Genomic DNA, 24,855 nt, shown 5'->3' with positions numbered 1-24,855 from the left:
CTCTCTCTCTCTCTGTGTGTGTGTGTGTGTGTGTGTGTGTGAGAGAGAGAGAGAGAGAGAGAGAGAGAGAGAGAGAGAGAGAGAGAGATCCAGACAAATGACTGTTCCCACTGAAAACTGTGCTCTGCTTTTTCCTGGGTTTGAGAGAGAGCAGCTCTTTGATTTGGGAAATCTTTTTAAAACTGACTTCGTTCTTTTCTTAATCTCAACTGCTCCTAGCATCATTAGCTCGGTCTGAGAGAAGTTTCGATTTCCTTTTATCCCCTGAGCATGGGTCCCAACCCCTCAAACAGTGCCTTTTAATTGGCCAAGAGAAGGTCATCGCTTCTAAGAAGAAATCATGTCACACATTTTACAAAGGCAGCATGGGTCTTGGAGATCAGGAGGGGTGGCAGCTCAGGGTAGATCTATTTTCCCTGGCAAAATATTTGAGTAGCTGATGGCATGTGATTACATTCCAGCATAATTAGTCTATAATTATATATACCCACTCTCGTGCAGCGCATTTTCTTCTATAGTTAGCTGGCCTTTATTTCAAATTCACTTGCCTTTAAGATTTTGTCTTTTTTTTTTTAATTTAGATCGAGTGAATGACTAATGGACACTGTCGGTTTTAATAGTGGTTTCCTTACATGTGATAATTCTCTGTAATGTTCTCCTACACGAATGCGCTCATCACATATACGCTTTTTAGAAGATGGTGCAAGTTGGGGGTTGGAGCTGGAGATGTAACTCAGCCAGTAGAATGTTTGCCTTGCATGCACAGTGCTCAGGGTTCATTCAGAGAACTATATAAAGTTATAAAACTGGGTACGGTGGGGAACACCTGTAATCTAGCATTGGGAGATGGAAGCGGGAGGCGTCATCCTTGGCTACATAGCAAGTCTGCAGCTACATGAGAACTCACCTTTAAAAAATAAAGAAGATACAGGTGGATCAAGGTATTTTCCCCATCTTTATACATCCCCTGACATACGCAGCCTTCTCCAGAGAAGTCGTTGTGAAGGGCATAATCAAATCACACACACACACACGCTCACACTCTTACACACTCACATATTCACATACTCACACACACTCTCACACTCACAACTCACTCACACACACACTCACACATAAACTCTCACACACTCACTCTTACACACACTCACATACTCACACACCTATACACTCACACACACTCTTTCTCTCACACACATATACGCTCATACACATTCATACACCCTCACACTCACTCTCACATACTCACACTCAAACACACTCACACACTCTCACACACTCACACTCTTACACACATTCACACACTCATACACACTCTCACACTCACACGCTCATACACATTCACACACCCTTACACTCACTCACACACACTCAAACACACTCACACATACACTGTCACATACTTACACACTTACATTCTTACACACACACTCACACATACACTCTCACACTCACACACACTCATACACATTCTCACACTCACACACACTCACAGTTCCAGCTGAGAAAAGCTTTTGATGTAATCCCTACTCCATCAGTCCATTTGCACTTCTTGTGGAGTCACAACGCTCACGTGGGTCTGGCGTTGGTGGCCATGTCCTGTAGTGAAGGAGCAAGGGCTGGGAGCTTTCAAAGTGAGAGGCAAAAAATTCACAGAAATACAACTCCATCAAGGCAACGAGGTAAGGAATGCGGTTCACTTCAAAGAGCCACCCATGTGAAGGATATTCTACAGAATTTCTCTTCTTTCCTAAGAAGCCCTGGCATTTGTCACATCAGTGTTTGTATTCAGGAAAAAAAAAATGTTTTTCAAAACAAAATTTCAGAAAAAGTCCTTTGGTTTTCCTTTTGAAGAACTGGTAGAGACGTGGTTAGCACACTTGATAGAAGAACAGCAGTCAGAACAAGGAACGTTGCTGTCCTTGTTTGTTCTTGATGCCATAGTTTGAGAGCAACCTAGGCAACTCAGCCTGCCATCAAGAGGACACGGGAAACCCTAGTTCATGTGTGAGCAGGAAGAGGATCCCTAACAGCTCTGGACTCAGTGATGTGGAGGAGGGATGGGTGAAGGACTGGACGAAGCCGACTTGGAAAAGACAAGGTTAGGCAGGGAAATGATGGCTGTCTTCAAAGGCTGGAAGAAGACAAAGTGAAAACACTTGCAAGTTTGCTTCAAAGGATGAAAGGGTTGGCATCTAAGAAGAGCAGGTGATAGGGTTAATACAAAGAAAAGTGCCTTACCCATCTCCCATAAGGTCCATCCCCAAAGGTCCCATCACCACCCAATCCCATCCCCCTGAGGGCTAAGTCTTTAAATAAACCCATAGGGGACACACCATATCCACCATAACAAGAGAAGGAGCTCTTAGCCTGAGGATCTGTTGTTAACCCTGGGTAGATTGCGCCAGGATTGAGCTGAACTGGAGAATATCCAGCTGCTATTTAGAGGAGAGCACCATATCTCATATCAGATCGTTGTTAGTCACCATAAGGTTGCTGGGAATTGAACTAAGGACCTCTGGAAGAGCAGCCAGTGCTCTTAATCTCTGAACCATCTCTCCAGCCCCACCCCCAAGTAGGAGTTTCATATTCCAGGAAAAATTAGTTGACACAACAGAATCCGGTATAACAAAATAATGCAAACCTCTGTTGTATTCGGGATCGAGCCGTGAGTGTCTGCACGCCTTTGTATGCTCTCTCCCGGCACACAGCCAAGGACAGGGCAACTATGTTGCTCATTTAAATGAAGCTGTGTCCTAAGCCAGCGTAGCTCACTTAGACAAACACAAAACAAAAAACCCCAGACTTCTTTCTGGCTGTTTCTAGCTAGGCTTGGCTATTTCAGTAGGCTCTTTGGCGATTTCTGCATGGGTTTTGCTAGATGTGGATAGATACAGCCTTTCTGTGGCCATCCTGTTGCCCGTTAGAATGCAAACAGTACATGAACCAGGGACCCTCTAGGAAGCACCTTCATGGCCTCTGAGCAGCAGCTGACTGATGCTAACGGAGGCTCAAGGATGGGTCCTCTGGGGATGCTGATGGGCACTGGGGCAGACTCTAGGCTCATGGCTTGTGACATTAGAGGAGGCCCTGCAGAAAGCAGCAGTCGGAAGGGTGGGGCTGCTTCAGACAACAGCTCCTCTCACACACTTCAGCTGCTAGTATTTGTGAAGGGTGTCATACAGCGAACCAACAGAGTTTGATTGACTTTTACTCTACGATTGACCGCCACACGTTGCTATGGAAACCACTTCATTTTAATCAGTTTAAGGAAGAGACTTGTATAAGCAATAAACAGACAACGTGCTACTAAATGCACAGGCTCTCCAGAGCCAATGAAGCAGGTTCAAGCTCAGGCTTTCGAATCCCTAGTTCTACCACGCCAAGCAAGTAGGTTACTTAGTTTCTCCAGGCCTCAGTTTTGCCATCTGTAAGATGGGGCTAGGAATACTTACTGGCTTAAAGTAAGTACAAGACAAACACTACCTTCTATCATTTACACAGAAACCAAAAACCCAGTCCCACTGAAGCCGGCTTCTCCTTTGCGTCCTATCCGAGACACAAAAGGAAACAAGAGTAGCTTCAAGGGAAGAATCTGGGTCACATCAGATCTACCACTCTGCTGACTGGTAAAGAACTGGGTACCAGTCAAAGGGAACATACATCCTATGCCACTTCTAAAGGAAATGAAACAAGACAAAGCTGTGCATAGCAGCTCGCAAGGAGGTCTTATCAGTTCAACCAAAGCATTGCGCTACAACATCGCGTGGTCATTCTTAGGGGAAGAGTTACTACGGCATAAGTGCTGGGATACACCAGGCTCTACAAAAAAAAAGCCTGAAAAATTTCTACCTCAAAATAGACGACGATTTGGGGACCATGGTGGGGAGGGTCACATGGGAAACCGACTCTATATCTATTATGTCTGTAAAAGTTGAATGTTATACTGAATATCACTCTTTGCTCTTAAATCAATGTTTAAAAGACAAAGGGGCTGGGGAAATGGCTCAGCTGGTAAGGTGTTTGTTACGCACATTTGAAGACCCGAGTTCAGATCGTGGGCACCCACGTAAAAAGCTGGCTGTGTTGGCACACACCTATAACCTCAGTTCTGAGGAGGCAGAGACAGGAGGGTCCCTAGGGCTTGCTGGACAGCCAGCCTAGCAGAATCAGGAAGCTGCAGGGTCAGTGGAAGACCTCGGAGAGATTGAGAAAAACACCTGACGTGGCTTCGGTCCACATGAGCATGCGCACCCACGGACCACACATACACACACACCAGCAGAGGAGAAAGCATTATTACCCTGTTAGATTTTAAATCCCAGAGGGCGCTGATCTCCTTAGCTGGAGTAGGCAATTAATAACGATGGTAGGAGGCTGGTATGGAAATGCCCCTCTGATCTCCTTCCTGAGTGGTGATAACACACACCGAGCTTAGAATCGCTTTCATCATATCGTAAATCTTCCCACAAGCCTGCTCAAGCGAGTGTTTGTGGCTAAGACTTGGACCCGCATACCCTTATATCCTGTTGAAACCCAGCCCTGCATCTTAGGGACTGTCTGATCTAGGGCAATTTACTAAATCTCTCTGTGCCTCAGTTGATTTATCTGTCAAATGGGAGTAATGGGAGAGCTTCAAAGGCGTGAAGGCGACTCGAGAAAATGCTTAGGACAGTGGCTGCCACGTAATGGAGCCCGAGTAAATGCTTAGCTGTGCTCACTGGGAGAGAAGACCCTAGATACAAACCATACCTCTACCACCACCTCCCCAGGCTCCCAGAGTCTGTCACTGAGTCTGGAGCTGCACCAGGCGGTGGGCATGCAGGATGCTGCTGCACATTCCTGCCAGGCTGTGGGCTCGGGCACAGCATGCTCCAGCCCATCTTCCTGGCACTGCTGAACTCACTTCTTTTGAACTTTCCTTTTATCTCTTTGTGGCTGGATTGAAAGAGCTTCAATGGTTTCCTTCTGCCAAAAGTCTACACCTCAAACATCTCTGTCTACTCGCACGCGGGCCACACTTCCTACACATGATGAGTATGTGGAGTCTGCTCCAGTATGGAGTCTGCTCTAGCCGCATGGTCTACTCCCTGTTCTCTGAGCTCCATGAGTGCGTCCCCAACTCTGTAGTGCCGTCTCCAACCACTGGCTAGTCCACTCCTAATCCATCCTCTGGGAATACTGTAATCAGGAAGGCTGTCTGACCACTCCCATCCACAGTGTGTCTACTCTGAGCTCCTACAGCATCTCATAGCTTAGGACTGGTTCCCATTTGATGCTCGGTCACAATCATCACACTTGCTCCATGGGGTTACATACATCATACATACATACACACACATACATGCACACACATACATACATACACACATACATACATACACACATGCATACACATTGCACACACATTAATACACACAGCACACATACATTCCACAAGCATTCATTGGTAAGGCTTTGGAAACTCAGAGAGAAACAGGCAAAGTTCAAGCTGAGGCTCAGCTCAGGGGTAGAGTGCTTGCCTAGCATATATAAGCCTTCTTCCCCAGTACTAGAACTAATAATGACGGGAAACGGTTAGGGACACATCTCAGAGGGACAGTTCTTGTTTATCGAATTAAGGCCCTGGGTTTGACCCCTAGCACCACAAAAGAAGGGGACAAAGTGGCACCAAGTAAGCCAGGTGTGGGGTTTATGCCCAACCTCAGAAGCTGAGAGGCAGAGGCAGGAGGATCACATTTAAGGCCAGGCTGGTCTACATGGCAAGTTCTAGGCCAGCCAGGGCTCTATAGTAAAACCTTGTCTAAAAGATAAAAAGTGGGGGGGGGGGAGACACTAAACGAGGAAGAGGAATAAGAACGACTGCCAGGCCACAGTTCCACGTGCTGTCGGAGCTGCACAGAGCGCCTGGTGGCCCAGAGATGGGAACAGTGACAGAAATGGACCAGCACACGGGGCTGAACTCTTCTGCCTGACCAAAAACACAGAACTGGATCTGAAATGTCCTACTTAGGCTCTCAAAGTGACCGGCTCTGACCGGTTTTCCCTCCCCAGCGCCGGCCTCTCCCTGGAGTGTATTTTTCCACCCTTCCTTCCCAGCTAACTCACCTCTAGCTGCCTATTTGTTTAAAATGTGAACCAACTGGTCAGGTACAGTAATGTAATTCTGCGTTTGGTTGGAGGCCAGCGCACTGAGAGCACTCAATAAATAATGGCGTCTTCCGTGCCTTTCCTAGATTCTGGCTGCCTGAGCGAGCCCAAGAGACAGGATGGAGAGCGCTAAAGCAACGGAGTGCATGGAGGCAGGTTCGCTCTGACTGACTGGCCCAGAAATTATACACCTGCCGCTGGCCTGCTTGGGTAAAGCCTAGGACAGGCGAATGTCTCTCGCATGAGCTGGCGAGGGCGTGCCTCCTTCCTGACAGGTTTTCTCTGATGCCATCTGGGTAAAAGTGCATAAAGGCTTCCTCCCTGTGGGCACACAGGTCCATCTGTGTTTGCTTGCCATCATTAAGGAAATTCTCCTTCCTGTGAGTGGGTGGTCCTGGGAGGAGCAAGACGGGCGTCTGCTGGGTGATCCAGGCTGCCCCAAGGGAGGAAGAGCAGGGAGAGCATCTTTAAGATAAAATCTCGTGGACAATAGCACTCGTCAGAACCTAAGACCGTCCATTCTACCCGTCCACCCACGCAGCACGGAATGATGAACGTCACAGGACCTAGTTCATGGAAGATACTCAATAAGTATTTATTCCGACAGGGCCTGGAATTCAAGCTTTAGCTCTCGCTGACAATCTTCTTCCATACAGGAAACGCTATATATCTGACGCACTATACGCCATAGATGAAGGAGGCATTATGGCCTCGATGAGAATATTCCAACATACTCTGGATGTGAACTCCCAAATTCCTTTTCCTTTTTCCCTATTGCCCACGGAGTGATAAGCATGGAGCCCTCTAGTTTAACCCACTTTTTAATTTCTCCAGGCCTCTGAAGGCTAACTGGAGCGACACTGGGCAGTTGTGAGTCGGCCTCTGGCTGACCCCTTTGTGCTGCGTTTTCTTGGGCAGGAATGGGATGGTCAAAGTCTGGGGCATCGGTTCTAGTTTCAGCCAGTCACTGACTTTGGGGCAACTCTGAGACCAGTCGCATCACCTACTCTCTCTCTATCGAACGGCAATGGTGCCAACTGGCTCAGTCCTGGGGCCAGGTAGAGAATCATGCAAGTTCCATGAGGAGACATTTTGATCTTTTTCTTCTAATGGCCGTTGCACCAACCTCATAATTTCTGGCTTCTCTGCTTCTGTGGTTTTGGCACATTGTTTCTAGAGGTCTGGGTAATGAGCATGACTAGCCTCCTCGCGCACAAATTCTATTTAGAATGGAGCTGGCGGCCAGTCGGACAAAAGCAGCAGGTGAGTGCGGATCACCTGGTAGGAGCACTTCCGAGGGAGGGTTTCTGGAAGCATCTCTCTGAGCTGCTTCAGCTAAGCTACAAGTCTGAAAAGAATTCCACTACAAACTAAGAAACACGTCCTTGTGCTTTGAGATGCACAATCTTTGCAGATTACAGACATGAGAAACCACACACACACACACACACACACACACACACACACACACCCCAAAGCGCCAGTGAATGACTTTCCCCCTATCGAGTATGTAACACACATTCCTTGAGCATGAACTGTGGGACTCTCTCTAGAAGAAAACTCCCCTTTATTGGCCAGCTGATAAAGGCATCAGCAGCATAACACAAGAAGAGTGGCTAAAACCCAAAGCAAACATGGTTGTCATAACCAGAATGGGAAAGAGTGACATCAATTCCTAAAGCAAATAGTCAGGATCTATGATTGGTGGTTTTCAAACACAAGAATGAACAAGCACACATTGTTTCTTTAAAATTAGAAACCTCCAGAAATAACATTCCTTCAGAGAAAAGACCATCACACCTACCTAACATTAGCCCAAGGTGACCAGAAGGTACATTCAGTTTCAGACTCTGTGCCAAGCCAGCCCTTCCATTTGACCCACAGAGGAAGCAAGGGGGTGAATACTGCCTCTTTCCCCGGAGCCCTCAGTGGCTAAACAGGAAACTGAGCCCACAAAGCCCTCACTTACTTCTGGTGCCTTCTTGAGTTTTGGGTCCCAAACCTGGGAAGCACGAGAGCCAGGCAGCCCTTGCTCCCCACCATGTCTGGATCCCTGTGGCGGCAGACTTGGTATGGAAGAACAGCCAGAGGAAAAGAGGAAGAGGTGCTTACTCACTCTGCGCTCAGAGCTGGCACCGGTTATAAAAACAACACAACTCCCCCGGGAGGTGCACCTCCCAGCCACCTTGCCTCATTGCCAATTTGCAGCAATAGAGCTGGCTGGCTGGGATGGGAGGAAAAGGCCGACAGGCAAGAACCCCCTTACCCCCCAAAGCCTGCCTCAGAGAGTCACTTTCTAGTGGGCTCTGTGACACCAAGGCCTGTTTCCTACAGAGAAGTGAGTTGTACAAGGGTTGGGTCAGGTACTCGGTAAAGGGCTACCAGTAGACTTTTGGGGGTTCTTTCGACAGTTCCTCTGTAAATACAGCCAGCTGCCTGTGATGTGGAGGGGGGAAGTGCCAGCCACAGTAGGGAGCCCTTACGATTGTTTCTGGGATTTGCCCCCCAGCCCTGTGCCATGATCTCACGGCTTCAGGATTCTGCTTCCCAAATGAATGCGGGTAAGTTCTCTTTCCCCCCAAATCTCTTTTAAACATTTTAAAACCTCATCATGATTATTGGTGGTGTTGCTACTGCTGCTGCTGTGTGTTTGGTGTGATGTCTGTGCCATAGTCACGCATGTGGGGGTCAGAGGACAACTTTCAGGACTAAATTCTCTTCTTCCACTGTGAGATACAGGGACTGAACTCAGGTCCGCATGCTCACACGGTAAGCGGTTTTCATCCCTGGCCCCCACCCCTACCCCGCAGCCACTCCACTGGGCCCCATTTATCATCGTCTGCAAATATAAACATATAGTGTCAAACAATTTATTTCTGAACATTTTTACATATTTGATGTCACTTTAAATGTTGAGAAGCACAGAAGCAGAGACCCGAGGCTTCCTGTGCCATCTCTGGTAACAGGCTGAGCCCAAGCTAACCTCCTCCAGCAAGCATCCTCAGAGGTGGTCAGCGGCTGCACCTTAGCCCCAGTTCCAGCAAGGGTTGGGTGGTGGTATCTACTTCCCCTGAGCCATCCAGATGCCACTCATTGCAGAGATTTATTAAATGCTGCCAGACCTGACCTCATGACCTGGGAGGAGGCTCAGAGTCCAGATTCTCACACCCTCCCTTTCAGGGAGCTCTCCCAGGCTTAGTGGCAGGGTGTTCCCAAGTACGGTCTGCTGAACCATCTGGACTGACGATATTCCTAAAACTTCCAAAGCTTGGTTTCCTCCTCAAAGCATAAACAATTTTTTATTCTCTGTAGATTAATCCCCCCCCCCCCCCCGAGAAGTTGGGCCTCAAACTTAGTAAGTGGCAAAGGGTGACCTTGTGGTGATATTTTGTTTGAGCTGTAACAAAGTTTGCCTGAAGATCAGAGTGTGGAGCTGGCCACACTAGTCTGCCACAGAGGCCAGGTAGTGGCGGGCACACCTTTAATCCCGGCACTCAGGAGATAGAAACAGCTGGAGCTCTGTGAGGTCAAAGCCACCCTGGACTACAAGAGGTTAACACAGAATAAAGGAGAAACAGAACTGGGAGGTGGTGGCTCACAGCTTTAATCCCAGCACTAGGGAGGTGGAGACAGGAGTGATATGGCTGGGTGGAGAGAGGAAAAAAGGCAGGAGGAGACAAGAGCTCAGGATTCAGTCCAAGGTTTTGTAGGGATGGCATTCAGTCTGAGGATGTGTGGAGACAGGATACCCATTTGGTCTGAGGATTTCTTGGAGATAAGAACCAGTAGCTGGCTGCTCTGCTTCTCCGATCTTTCAGCTTTCACCTCCTCCTATCTGACTCCAGGTTTTTATCACTAAGACCAATCAGAATTCACGCTACAGACCTTGAACTCCTGCTCCCACCTGCCAAGTGCTGGGATGACAGGCATGTGCTGAGGTGTTCCCTATGTGTGGTGCTGGGGCTGAGACCCAGGGATGCACGGTGTCAGGCAAGCATTCTACCAGCTGAGGGCCATCCCCGACTGTAGAATTCTCTAAATCAGTGGTTTGTTTCTCCTTTAGCAACTCTGTCACTGCCTGGTGGAACTAGATACAGAGATTCCGTGCAGATTCTAGGGATACCAAGCATTATGCTTCTCAAAAATTGTAAAGGAGGTGAGGAATGTGGCTCAGTGGTTGAGTACCTGCCTTGCATACATGAAGCTCTGTGTTTGATATTCAGAACATTAAAAATATTTTAATTAAAGTATTTTGCTAACTAATTGTAGTGGGGGAAGGGGCTTGGTTCACAGCACCCATGTCTTACAGCTTACAATCCATAGAACCCACATCCTGCAGCTTAAAATTGACTGTAACTTCAGCTTCAGGGAAGCCAACGCCCTCTTATGGCCATCTGCAGTACTGCACACACACATGGTATAAACACACACATGAATGAACAAAAAAGAATCTTTAGAAAGAAAACCCACAAAGGTTTTGCTTATTATTATCCAGGGGAGGAGAGAGGACAATAAGGGGTTTAGAGATAGCTCACAGGTTAAGAACACTAGTTGCTTTTGCAGAAGACCTGGGTTTGGTTCCCATGACCCCCGTGGCAGCTCATAACTGTCTATAACTTCAGTTCCATGGGACCTGATACTCTTCTGGCCACCACAGGCACTAGGCATGCACAAGGTACACATGCCTCTAGCCAGGCAAACATTCACACACATAAAATAAAAACTGATAAACTTTTGTGAAAATAATAACAACCATAAAAAAAAAAGAGCTCACATAAAAAGCCAGGAGTGTGTGGTAGCCCACCTGAAATCCCAGCCCTCCAGAGGAGCAGAGATGGGGTCTCTGGGCGAGCTGGCTAGCTAGACTAGCCCAATCCATGAGCTCTGGGCTCAGCGAGGCACTCTACCTCACTAAGTGCAGAACCTTTGAAGAAGACTCCCAAAGTCAACCTCTGGTCTTTCCATGCATGCTCACACACTTAAACGGAAGTATATATTATAGAATTCTCTCTAAACTAAGAGTGAATTCAAAGGTCGTCATTCTTAAATAAGTAACGTCAGATACTTCAGGAAGATAGATTTAAAAAAGAAGTCATTTCAGGGCTGAAGAGTGAAGTCCTTAGCTATACCTTATGTAGCAGTGACCATACTGAACGTTCATTAAGTAGTTATTTGGCTATTAAAGTAGTTTTTTCCTCTTGGAGTCCCACTTGTTGGGGTGATCATTAAACCTGTAATATCCCTGTGTTGTGAAGTCTGATGAAAGTTTTAAGTTTGAGTTCCTTCAAATACACATCACAGGATGTTCCAAACACGCAACACGGGACATCCTGAAGAGTTAGAATCCCCACGGAAGAAAACAACTTCCGGGAAAGCAGAGACCAACTACACGCTGCGCTCAGGACAGTGTTCAGATGGGAAAGTGGGTTTTCAGGAGCTGTCTCACGGGACTGGATTCGATAGCATAGGAGATGGTGCTCCCAAATCTTAGTGGAGAGAGTCTGTTATCAAGAGAATCTGCTGGGACACCAGAAGGGCGACTTTCTCAAGCTGCACCAAGGCAAATGTCTACAGGTTCCAACTGAAGATAAGGGGAGAGTCCTGCCAGAAGTTCAGGGTTGAGCTGAGAGCACAGAGCAAACACCTGGGTTCTGGAGTTCGGCTGTCTGTTTTGTTCCTGCGGTGGAGAAGGCAGGGACGGTCTTTGAACACCTAAGTTTATTTAAGGAAATAATGGGAATATAGAGGGGTAGATCTTTGGAGGCCTCCAGGCAGGCCCCAGGGACGAGTGCGGTATCAGCACAGGATCCTTTTTCTTTCTCTGGAGTTCTTCGAGACCTCCCCTTCAGGCAGAAGGGCTCCACATTCCAGACTTCCAGAGTCAGTGATAGATCCGGGTCTGGACAATGCTCTAGGGGTCAACAGTTTCAGCAGAGATCATTGTTTTTCTGTGAACAGCTCCTGCCTGGTTCGCAAATGAAAACAAAAGAGGTAGGTTCCCCAGGAGAAGAGGCTCTGCCTTCTCTAAGAGCAGGTCTCAGTCCCCCAAAGGCAGGTACCAGATCAGCCAGGTACCAGATCAGCCAGGTACCAGATCAGCCAGGTACCAGATCCACAGAGATCCTTGGATTAGCAGAAGCTGATGCTATCACAGAATGGCCGCACCCATGAAAAGACAGAGGCGGCATAGTCAAGACGGTGGTGGTGGTGGAGAGAGGGTAGAAATGGGAGTTTATCTTCTTCTGGCTCTATCTCGCTTGGCCTCTCCAACCCTACAGAGAAACACAATCTCCCAGGGTAGTTTAAAGGCAGAAAATTGAAAATTAGAATATACCAGCTCAGGCAAGAATGACCAAGACTTTTGCTTGTGTACTTCCCTTGTATTTTCAGCATTTGGAATAATGCGCCCGAGATCTCTGCAGGCTACACACATACCTGCGACGGCTAGAATTAGGGGGATGCCCGAGGCCACCCTCGGGGAAGACAGAATTATCATAAACGGGAAGAGCTCACCAACTTCCAAGCCAGCTTTTCCCCAGCTGCATGTGCCTGTCTCATGTTCCCACAATCCCCCAACTCCACGCCATAGAAAAGTCCCCCTCTTCCTGCCATGTAATACATAATTGTTCTTCCTTAATTAGAAAATGAAGTTACCCTTTGAAGAAGTTACCACTCACCTACACGAAGTCTGTTTGGAGATTGTCCCTGACTATTAGGAATTCCAGGGTGCTTTCTCTTTTTGCAACACTGCAGATGGAGAATGTAGAATTTGATAAATTATAAACTTAATGAGGCTTCTCACTCCTCTAGCTGGTCATTAGCTGCCAGGAAATGATCGCTGTTACTTAATTATAAGATGCAACTAACCATTGAGAAATGCTGAACGTGATCTGATTGGCCCATGCAGCGAGGACTAAGTCCACAGGCATGCCTCTATGTACCAATTAAAGCTGCATCACCCACAGTAAAATGCTGCATGTCCTTGGCTGGGATCTATGTTGTCATTTTCAGATTAGAACAACAACAATTGCCGTCTGGGGCACTTCCCAAGCACGAGTGACTGAGCCTTTCTAACGTCCATGATGAGGTTCCCTCTGACGGGATTCATTCCCCGGGAGACGTCGTGTTCTCACCTTGGCCCCACCCAGTGCAGGAGACAGACGTAAAGGCATCCAATCAATCACTGGTTTTCATGACTGTCAGGTAGGAAAAAAAAAAAAAAAAACACCAAAAAGCTTTTGGGAGAACAAGTGCATATAAACTATGTGTACAGGAAATTTTCATCTTGATTTGGCAGGGCAGTTCATTAGCAGGTAGAGAGTGGGTAACACAGAGAACACCGAGTGACCTACAGGGCTAGCATTCAGCCCGAGCAACTTCTGTTGGCATACGGGTTTTTGTTTTATTTGTTTTTAACTCAATACTGAGTTTGCAGAATCAAATTTTTCTCTCTTTTCTTTTATTCCCCCAGACAGGGTTTCTCTGTGTAGTCCTGGCTGTCTTGGAACTCACTCTGTAGACCAGGCTGGCCTTGAACTCACAGAGATCCTCCTGCCTTTACCTCCCAAATGCTGGGACTAAAGGTGTGTGCCACCACTGCCTGGCACAGAATTTTCTAAAGCTTTGAATCAGGGCTGACTTGATCAAATGTTGCTTGGTTTTTCCTTTCTGGATCCCTGCTTCCACTTCCTTGTGGCTAAAAAGTGAAGAGACTGATATCAGGGCCCGGAGCTCCCAGAATGTCTGTGTTCTAATCCCAACACTATCATCCAAACTTGGCATGTGAGGGTCAGTGAGAGAGATGGCTTATGGGGAGAGGTTTTTATGTACCAGTCTGACGACCTGAATTCAATACCCGAATCCCACCAAGTGGCAGGAGAGAACGTACTCAAGTTATACACACACTCTGGTACACTCTGGCACCACTGCGCTTGCTCAAACACATATCACACACACAAAATAAACAAAATAAATCTTAAAAATTTAAAGTCAAGCTTGGCATGTGACATTTGGATTAGAAAAGAAAGAGAAAACATTAATTTTTATGCTCAATACAGAGACTCTACCCCTAAGTTCAGCACAAGGCATGTCACAAAATTTCAATTCCAGAGGGATCACAATTCCAGAGAGACCTACAATTCCCACAGAAGGGAAGAGGAACACTGAAGGAGGAAATCCCAAGAGCTCTAGAATATGAGTTACTTTATTGCCCCTTGTTCTACCTTGAGGGTGGAGCTGCAGGGAACAAGCCCTAGAAACCAGTGTGAAAGAATGTTTAGGGTTGCTCAAGGCTAACCCTCAAGGTGAATGCAAGGACCTGGAAGGCCCATAACTGAGGTGCAGCAGTCTGAAGTGACCACTTAAAAGCCCGTGACTAAGTCTTTCTCGAGCACTGCCGCTATAGGCTGAGGAGAGGAGGGAAGCACAGGCCTGAAGACGGCCTGCCCTGGCCTGTGTTGGCAGCAGCTCTGGCTCTCTTTACAGGCCCGTCCCAGTCACCAGCACCTTGCCAAGGTCAACGATTAGTGTTCACTTCAGCCCTCCTCACCTGCACTGGCGTGGATGACGAGGTCTTTCTTCTTGCGAAGATCCCAAAATGCTACAGCCCTCCCCTGTGCACCCCCAGCCCTCCCCGTCCCCGGGGGTCCCCCCTTCCTCCAGCTCACTGCTTTGTTTACTTTGGCTGAGTCCAGCTGTCTCCAGGCTGTGGAGCCCAGGCTGGCTCTTCTAGTCTTCTCTCGTCCTTACTCACGCTTTCCCCTGAGATGATTATCTGCAGACCTTAAATGCTACTTACGCGTGGGGGACCCTCCTGTTCATCTCACTTTATCTCTGCTGCTGTATTCTCAAACACAGCCACCTACACAATCACCTGATTGGCATAGCAAACAGATTATGCCTAACTAGGAACTCTCCACTCCGCATTAAACTAACACTCCCCACCCCTCTTTCTCCCTCACGCACACACCCACTCCAGTTTTCCCTATCTTGACTCCAGGTTCCATTACCAGCCAGAATGTTCAGATAAAGCCCAGTGTCCCCATTCCTCTTTCCCCAAATCCCTGTATTCAACACTTCTGCTCACCAATTATCAGCTGATTTTATCAGCCCAAATCTCATCCCTTCGGCCATCTCCACTGCCCAGGGCAAGCAAACATGCCTCCCTAAATTAGTGTGTCCGCTTCCAAACTTATTTCCCTCCCTGCTTCCACCCTGAGCCTCCTACAGTCTGTTTCCCACAGTGAGAGCTCAGGTCATTTCCCTGAAACAGAATGGATAGTGTAAGTATCATTTGTTTGTTTAAAACCCTTTGAGGGCCACGTGTGACACTTAGAAGTCCATGGCCACACACTTCCTGATAGCTTTAGCCTTCAGCTTTCTTCAGCCCCCACATCACAGCTCCCTTGACCTTCTGCGGTCACTAACGCCCACATCTCCACGTGGTTGGCTCCTTTTGCTATTAAGGCTTCCATTCAGACACTGTCCTTCTCCTCTACCCTACCACTAAAACATCTTGCGCAATCTCTCTCTTTCTTAGGTCTAACTGAAGTTGTTTTCTTTTGTTTATTTGCTTCCAAGAGGCTAAGTCGCAAGAAAACAAACACCTGCCTTATCTTATACCACTCCATTCCCCGTGGCTACCACACAGTGGCTATTCTATCAGGATCAGTTAAAGGGTTAATTACCTGTAAGTGTAATAGCCATTTGCAAATTATACATAATGACCCATTGGAACTCAACAGCTAATCCAACTAATCCACCAATAGCTGAGAAAGTGCTGGAGTCGGGGAGAAACTGGGGTGGTTGAGTCTCCAGAGTTTGCACCGTTCTTCTGAAACCCTTGTCCCTCTCCCCAGAGCCCAGAACACCAATAGAGAAGGTGGTGCTGGATAGACTCTCCACTCAGGCGCTACCGGAGACTGTCTATAAGATTGGGATGTTCAGTGTCTATGACTTTAGAGCTAAGTCAGCAGAGCTAAGTCCCTGAAGAAATGGCTCTTGGGCTGTGACCTACAGCCCTAAAGGGCCTGCTTAAGGGTCTTCTTAGACTGTTTCTTCAGCTACACATGGATCCAAGACTCACCACCACCCCTGCCCCCAGGAGGCCATTACCCTCTTCCCGAGACTCCCGGATCCACTTCTAAGAACTACCTGGAAGTTGGTAGAAAGTCTAAGGGAAGTTTTTAGAGAAAATCTGTCCCCTAAAGAGTTTGACCCTAACATCTGCAAAGAGTAAGGGTGGCCAGCTATGGCCCGTACACAGAGTTATGGAATTACGGAGACAAAATCTCAGATCATCATGTTGGCAGTTCTTAAACTTTTGGGCTGTTTGGAAAGTCTGGCAACAGCTGAGATAAAATTCAAGTCTGGGTCTGGAGGGGTGGCTCAGTGGCTATGGGTGGTTAAGTGGTTAAGCACTTGCTGCTCTTGCAGAGGACCTAGGTTTGGAATCCCAGCATCCATACGGCAACTCCCGACCATCTGTAATTCCAAGGCCTCCGCGGCACCAGGCAAATACAAAGTAGATACACATAAGCACAGGCAAAACAGTCATTCACATATAATAAAAAAAAATAAGTCCTTAAAAATCCTATGGTTATGCAAATATTTTCTGGGTTGCATTGCCAAGAGTGCCAGGGCAGTGCTGTGGGTGATGTCCCATCAGTCACTGTGTGTCACCGAACTGCAATGGATGACATCCTAAAATGTTAGAGATAGTGCAAGCACTTGATGCCCGAGGAACAATGAAGGAAGAATTTAAGTCAGGAACAAACTCTGTATCTACAACTCAGTAGATGATCTTGGTCAAGGTCACTCTTGGTGCCTCAATTTCTCCGCCCCCCCCCCCAAGAAGAGGGAAAGATCGTCTGTGATCTGACCAGTGGTGAGAGGAAAGACGGGTAGGGATTGAATACACGGTGACTGACTCCACTCGGTAATTCTACCTGTGCGAAATTAGAATTGTGTCTTTACTCTAGTGCTTTCTCAGCTGAAAAATCTCACCTGAGCTTTTTCTCTTTTGTTGTTGTTGTTATTTTCTTTCCAAGACAGGGCTTCTTTGTGTAGATCAGGCTGGCCTTGAACTCACGGAGCTCCATTTGCCTCTGCCTCCCAAGAGCCCCACTTGCCTCTGCCTCCCAAGCGCTGTAATTAAAGGTGTGCACTACCATTCTCCGGCATGAAATTTTTCTTATTCTTAATTTGGAGATGACCCATGAGCAGTATCCGGCTAGATAACAGGCATGCCTCCTTCAGAAGGAACCCTTAGAACAGTGGTTCTCAGCCTTCCTAATGCTGCGACCCTTTACCTCATGTTGTGGTAACCCCAACCATAAAATTATTTTTGTTGCTACATTATAACTATAATTTTGCTATTGTTATGAATCATGATGTAAATATTTGATATGCAGGATATCTGATATTCGACTCCCAAAGGGGTTGCGACTTACAAGTTGAGAGCCACTGACTCGGTGGATCAGTTTGAAGTTACTTTTCAGTGGTGATCTTGGAATAGACCCTTTTTGAAACTACTGTGTCTCATTTCACTACTGGAGAGGAACATCAGACAGATTCATCTCTTCCTTAATGTCATTAAAAATGACCAAAATTTAACGCAATTTTCACTTAGAGACGGATAACCCTCCCACCGTTCCTGGCATGCAATGGGGTCATTTTTTCTTTCTTTGGACTTCCTAGCATTGCTTGGTGCGTGATGTTGGCCTTGATGGACGAAATGGCCTCCTGTATTCACGTAAGAACACAGCTCTTTGGCATTGGATTTGAAAATATCTATAACGACATTTATACCTTTACTTCCTAAAGAGCCGATTCCTGCTGAGTTATGAATCACCCTAGAACACATCCTGCCCTCTCCCATGCATGCCTTCCAGGTGATTCCCAAGGTTAAGAAGTCTCTCTGCCTGTGAAGCACGCCGAGCCACAAGCAGATTCAAGATAGTCTTCAGCAAAATTTACTTCCAGCTGGGCATGACGGTGTGTGCCTGTAATCCCCGCACTGGGGAGGCTAGCAGAAGGACTGCATGGTTCATGGCCTTTATTACAGAGCGAATTCTCGGTTAGCTAAGTGCTACATAAGACACCCCCATCTCAAAACAGTTTACTTGTTGTATAACAAGCACTGTGGTAGTTCTAAAGGCTCCAGTGTAAACAAACTGGACATAGGCATGGCTGGGACCTGGCTCAGCTGATAGACAAGCCCCTGGGTTAAGTTCTTAGCACAACCTAAAACCTGCTGTGGTGGCACACATCTGCAATCCCAGCACTTGGTAGGTAGAGGCAGGAGGATCAACCTAGGAGGGATGGGGGGAAGGAGAAGAGAAGGAGGGACGGAGGGAAGAAGGGAGGGAGGGATGGAAGGAAGAAGAAGAGAAGGAGGGAGGGATGGAGGGAAGGAGAAGAGGAGGGAGGGATGGAGGGAAGGAAGGATGGAAAGAGGATGGGAGGCAGATTGTACGCCAGTGTTAAAATGGATTTATCTTATATACCAGCCCCCACATTCCTCCTACACATACAAGTAGGTTCCCTTTTGTTTCATTTTGGTATAGCTATATAAAACCAAGTAGCTAGTTATTTAGGTTTAAGTAAAAATAAATAAATAAGAAAAAGAAAGAAAGAAAGAAAGAAAGAAAGAAAGAAAGAAAGAAAGAACTGAAGCAAATAATGCCAAATGAAAATCTAATGCCAGTAGTTTCTCATCAGGAAATTGTAGACCATGTTTAACGTGACCTGTTAAAATTGACCTGGGAACTGCAAAGCTGATGATGGGACCACACTGCCATTGTGACTGTGGTTTAGAGACTGTGCAGAACTACAGGTGGTTAACTAACTCCTTTGATACAGGAACTGTAGAAATTAGAAGACTGATACACGATAGTTCTGGTCTCCTTACACAATTCCAGGCTACCCGAGTTTCTAGCTGAAATCTTTAAAACCCCAGTAATAATGTCATCCTATGGAGGTTAAATAAAAAATAGTAGGTCACAAGGGCAAAAGTTAGAAATCATATGCTATTATTCATTTAATTCAGAAAACTGCAAGAATGTATTCCTGATCACATCAAAAGTACTCTGCAGGGCTGGCAAGATGGCTCAGCACGGGAGCCCTGGCTACCAAGACTGAAAACCCGGGTTTGAGCCCCGGGATCCACATGATGGAGAAGAGAAATGAGTGCTGCATGCTGTCCCCTAAGACATACGTGTGCCGTGGCTCATGTGCGCCCCCAACACAACACGTGCACCGTAGCTCATATACACCCCTAACACAACACGTGCACCGTAGCTCATATACACCCCCAACACAACACGTGCACCGTAGCTCATATACACCCCCAACACAACACGTGTACCGTGGCTCATGTGCACCCCCAACACAACACGTGTACCGTGGCTCATGTGCGCCCCCAACACAACACGTGTACCGTGGCTCATGTGCACCCCCAACACAACACGTGTACCGTGGAACATGCTCACCCTCCAACACACACAAATTCATAAATGTAATACAAATTTTTGTTTTCTGCAAACATGCCAAGCCTCATCATCAGGTTTAATTTGAGCAGTCTTCCCAGGGTCCTCTATTATTGAATCGTAAATTGCTAAATTATTACAGGGGGATGTGAGGCAGCTCTGGACTGTGTGACGTAGACAAGTACTTCGCAGACATTCAGAGGGGGACACATGGCTCATACTCGTCATAATTTCTCTTTGGAGTGTGAAGCACAGCCTGATTTTAAAAGTGGCACAAAACCCGGGCTGTGTGTGTGTGTGTGTGTGTGTGTGTGTGTGTGTGTGTGTGTGTGTGAGAGAGAGAGAGAGAGAGAGAGAGAGAGAGAGAGAGAGAGAGAGAGAAGAGGAGAGTCACATGGTACTGGTTTTGACATTGAGTGGTAACTGCCCTGCTGGGAATTCTCGTGCCCCTCACCCACTCTTAGAAACCTGAACAACAGAACAGGCCCAAGGGCCTTCTGAAGTCACTGAGGCTGAGCTAGCACTGCACATGCTCTGTCTCCCAGGAAACACAGAAACCTTCCAAGAATGAGGAGCCCCGAGCAGCGGGAGCACCGGGAGCTATAATGTACTGTCTTTTGCAGACAACAGTGCTCCGGTGTCAAAGCCACAAGACCAAGGCCAGGCCCTGATTCCAAAAGAAAACCTCCGTCAGCCAGTGCAAGGCACTGATCACAGCCGAGTGGCCCCCAGGAGAGGACAGAGGCGCGGGGGACTAGAATGCGGATCCAAGGCAGGGCTGCCCATGCTCATTTCTCATGCTGGCGTCTTAATGGAGATAAAGGCGGAAATGTGGAGGTTTAGGAGCATTTTATTCATTTGTTCTAAGTCCTGGGTTACTAACTCTTTTACAGTTGATCTTAGCTATAAAATGGCGATGTCTAAATTCTAAAATATCAATTTCTCTCTATTTAATAAAAATCTTAAAACGTCATTTTAAAACTATCTTTTAAAAATATTTAAGTTTTTAAAAAAAATGGTTAGAAATTAATTACATTTAGGATGCAGGCACATTCATTTAAAAAAATCAACATATCCAGAGTTAAAAGCAAAGATGAGAGTTTTCCTGGGAACTTTACCTTAACTTTTCTTCATACGATGCTTTAGAAAGAAAATGAAGGAGAAAAGCCCCTTGTCACACTTACGTCAGTGGGGGAGGGGTTCCTTTGGGCATTTTCAATCAATAATAACTTCTAAAGTATCACCTTCTTAGGCGCAATGAATATGTAAAATTGAGTAAGGAAAACATAAAATATTGTTTCGAACTCCTCAGAGAGCCAGGCCCCTGTTCAGGCAGCGGTTGTGACTGTCTGGTCCGTTCAGGATTCGGAGCCTAAATCTAAGTGCCTTCCTGGGGTTTTCCCGGCTCAGCTGAGAAATCAGGAAGTAGTTTTGCAAACTCTACTGAGTCCTGGCAAACTGGCTGGCTCCCTAGGGTAATGTGTTCTGTTTGACTCTGGATTCTTTGACTTTAGAGTCACTTGTGATCCAAGTACCATCAGACACTCTTAAAGGCGGTAGGCACACTGAATGGTTAGTTCACATGGCCAATCTTCAGAGGGTTTCTTTATTGCTGTTCGTGGACTTGACACAGCCTAAGATCTTTGGTATGTGGGTGGAAATAAGAAGAAATTAAAACATTCAAAAAAAGAAACCAAAAACATCTATCTCAAGCCTAAGTATCATAAATCAAGTCAAACTAGGTGCTCTATGGACTCTCTGCCCTAAAATAAACAAATACATCACCCGGAGAGCGAACAGAGAGGAGCTAAAAGGTAAAAATCTTCTGCCTAATGCATTCTTGGTGCTTCTTTCTGAGCGCAAACGCCACAGAGAAATGGACTTTCTGAAACCCAGCTGACTCCAGGTGGCAGAACTGTATGTAGGGAGCTGTTTTGCTTAAAGAGATAAGATCACCGCCCCCACCCTCCACCCCCTCCACCCACACCCCAGCCCTCACCAGTAGCTAATGGCCCTTCTCGGGACTCTTGAAACCACAAACTTGATGTAGGTTCTTTGAGCAGATGGTTTGTTTTTTTTTTTTTTCAATATCACCACCAGGACCGCAAGGGGACAATGAGAATCTCAGGGCAACCATGAATGTTATTACCTATCAATGTTCCTTATTGGTGGGTTCACATTCCCCAACCAATGGAAAAACACGCCTTCCAGGTCTTTCTCGTTCTCCCCGCCAACCACATTTCCTCAAAGATAGCAAGCTTTTGCTTTAAAAAAGGCTCTGAAAAGTAAGTACATTCTTTTTTTATCTGCCCATGAGAAATGGAATTAATGGAAAACCAAACAGAAACTCTGGTAAGCAGACGACTATGGTGAATGGTTAAATATTTAAACCCAAGAACTGGTTCATCTGAAAACAAACGCACAAGTGCCTGGCTTCCTTCCCTGTCTGGGGAATCAAGAATGTTCCCTTGCTGAGAGCTGCCATTTTGTTGACATTCAAGTAAAAGATTTGGCTCCAGGGAGGTGTGGGAGCGCACACATGAAACACAGTCTGGCGAACCATCATCATAACAGATGAGTTCATTCCACACGGCCATGCCTGAAAATGACACACGCACAAAGAGGCCCAGAAAATAAAATGCTTTCCCGGCTCAGCTCTGTGTCCCGCCCCAGTGGGTGCCTTCACCATCAGAGCCCAGTCCCCAAACAAGAGTTCCAGGTGACCACACAATTCCACAAGCCACCGGAGTATCAGACAGTAGGGCAACATTGGCTCCTTGGTCTCTGGTGGAATATTACTTGATACTGCCATATCTAAAAGGAAAAGAAGAAAATTCCAAAACATAGATTCAGAAGTTTCTCAGAGAGGGCAGGGAGGAAGGTAGATAGGGGTGAGAAAAAGAGGGAGAGAGAGAGAGAGAGAGAGAGAGAGAGAGAGAGAGAGAGAGAGAGAGAGAAACAAGTACACCAAAAGACTTATCGGAAGGAAGAGCAGAGAATTTACAGGCAGAAACCTGGGTGTGGGTTCAGAGCAGCACGCGCTGTGATAGCGCACCAGACGAAGCTCCAGGAATGACCTCATGCTACCATCATTTCCCCTCCTTTGTGAAACTGATTCCCAAAAAAGGTTGCCTCCCTTCTGCTCCTTCACCTCTGCCACCCTTGAGAGAGAGAGAGAGAGAGAGACAGAGACAGAGACAGAGAGAGAGAGAGATAATAGTATTCCTGATAAGAAAAAAACCAAAACATCAAGATTGAAGATCGTTCAAATTCCACTAAGACCAATTCATCATGCAGTGGGGAGGGGAGAGGCAGGCGGGGAGGGAGGGAGGAGGCGGGGGGGGGCGGTCAGGGAGGCAGGGGGAATCTTTCCTACTCCTCAGTTAAATAATGACATCAGGAGCAGAGACTTAAAAGTGTGTGGGGGGGGGTAGGGTACCCATGCACATAAAGTCAACTGGAATGTGAAAACAGAGGCAAGAAGTGGTTAAGATAAAACTCATTGAGGTTTGTAGGTGGAGACTGGCGGGAGGGCTCAGCGGTTCAGAGCACTCGGCCTTGCAGAGGGCACAGGTTCAGTCCCCAGCACCCACAGTCTGGACTCTGCACATGTGATACACACAAACATTCAATAAAAACAAATACATCTTCAATAATAATGGTAAACAGTGGTTGGCTGCACAATCTGAGCGTACTTAATGCCACTGAGTTACAAACTTTAAAATGGTCAAATTAAGTTGCTTGTACTTTACTACTTTTTTTTTTTAAACAGGGAGAAAAAGCATCTCCAATTCTTTAAGTAAGTTCCTTCCTCAACTCTCACCCACGCCGGAGAACAAAAGATTGTGCTGCTAAAGCCGCTTGACGGTTTATCACTGGGACAAAGGCTATGAACTTGGATAGAGCCGGCAGCCCACTTCAGCAGCTGCCAGCATCTTTGTGCCCCACACTCGCTCCCTTGTTTATTTGTGAAGCCCTGCGCAGAGACCCCCTGACCCAGCTTTGACTCCGGACCTCTGGAGATAGTGTTGAGATGGGCGGAGCAAGCCCAGAGCCATCTGTGGGGAGGCTGGGGGCGCGGTAAGGTGAAGCCGCGGGTAACAGCAAAACACGGGAGGCAACAAATGGATTGCCCAGGTGCATCTCGCCACCCCAAACCAAGAATCACCAGGAGAGTGACCCGTGTGGCACGAGAATACCGAAAAGGAGTGGGGCCAACAACTGCGGGTGCCCTACAGTTGTGGAAAAAAGGCTTAGCCCTCAACTTCATATGCATGTGTAAAATGCTCTCCACTCTATTCCTGTTTCGGTTTGCTGTTTGTTTTGTGGATTTGGGAGGAGGATGCTTGGTTGTTTGTGTTTTGTCATTGCTGGCTTTGGTGTTCCAGTATTTTTACCTTCAAGTGAGAAAAAAAAATGTGTTAAAGATTACTAAAATCCACATTCTGAGTCTATCACCACCTTTTGGGAAATCCCAAATCCCCCCAAATCGAACACCTGTGGCTTTGCTAAACAAATAAAACCGCCCCATCAAATGCCGGTGTGACATTCTGTGACAGCTCCTTCTGTGACAGGTCACCACTCAGACGTGTGGGCCCCTGCTGCTTCTCCTGGGCTGCAGCAGCACAGTTTATCCGCTGACCTGCTGCTGGCTTTGGTCTGACAGAAGATGGCCAGTGGCTGGTGAGTTGAAGGGAAAACAGCCAGCGCAGCCAGCTTGCTTTCTCCCTCCCTGCCTGGTGAATTCATCAAAGCCCCTTCACCTTTTGCTCATCAAAAGCTAAATGAGAAGAAGGCAGAATGGTTACCATGTGGCAGGGACTGTCTGCCTGGGACAAGTCTGCAGAGGTCCAGCTAGGAGCACGGACTATGACAGTAACTCCACGGAGGGCTTCTCTGCAGTTCAGGCTGGCTGTATAATGGTACCAGTGCTGGATAAGTCTAGACTGTCTTCTTTACCAAGCACTGGGGTGGTAGATGGTAGACTTTCTCTGTTCTCGGCATCTATTCAATCCCAACTGAAGGTAAATGCTTCTACAGTTGTTTGTCACTTCTATTTAAAAAGAAAACTGAGTGTTATTCTTCTGGTCCCTGCCCTAGCCACGCCCACTGCTTTTTAACCTCTGACGCCCGCCATCCTCTCTCTCTCCCCGCCGTCTCTCCAGGTGTACACACGGGCTCTCCCCCCCCCCTTTCTCTCTCTCTCTCTCTCTCTCTC

General features: G+C 47.0%; 1 protein-coding gene across 5 annotated transcripts in view; it reads right to left on the bottom strand.

The window, feature by feature from the left end:
• Positions 1 to 24,855, bottom strand: part of Shroom3 (shroom family member 3) — a 266,607-nt gene that overhangs the window by 87,472 nt on the left and 154,280 nt on the right. The window contains exon 1 of one of the 5 annotated variants that reach the window (XM_050149697.1): positions 8,120 to 8,144. The exons of the other annotated variants lie outside the window; for them this stretch is intronic. The gene's annotated coding sequence lies outside the window, so the exon portion shown is untranslated. Of the gene's footprint in view, positions 1 to 8,119; positions 8,145 to 24,855 lie in introns of those variants that run through there. 5 annotated transcript variants of the gene reach the window in all.

Source organism: Alexandromys fortis, unplaced genomic scaffold, assembly GCF_014885135.2.
Source record: "Alexandromys fortis isolate MF-2015 unplaced genomic scaffold, M_Fortis_MF-2015_v1.1 scaffold_0, whole genome shotgun sequence".
Taxonomy (NCBI): domain Eukaryota; kingdom Metazoa; phylum Chordata; class Mammalia; order Rodentia; family Cricetidae; genus Alexandromys; species Alexandromys fortis.
This window is presented reverse-complemented; position numbering and strand designations above follow the sequence as displayed.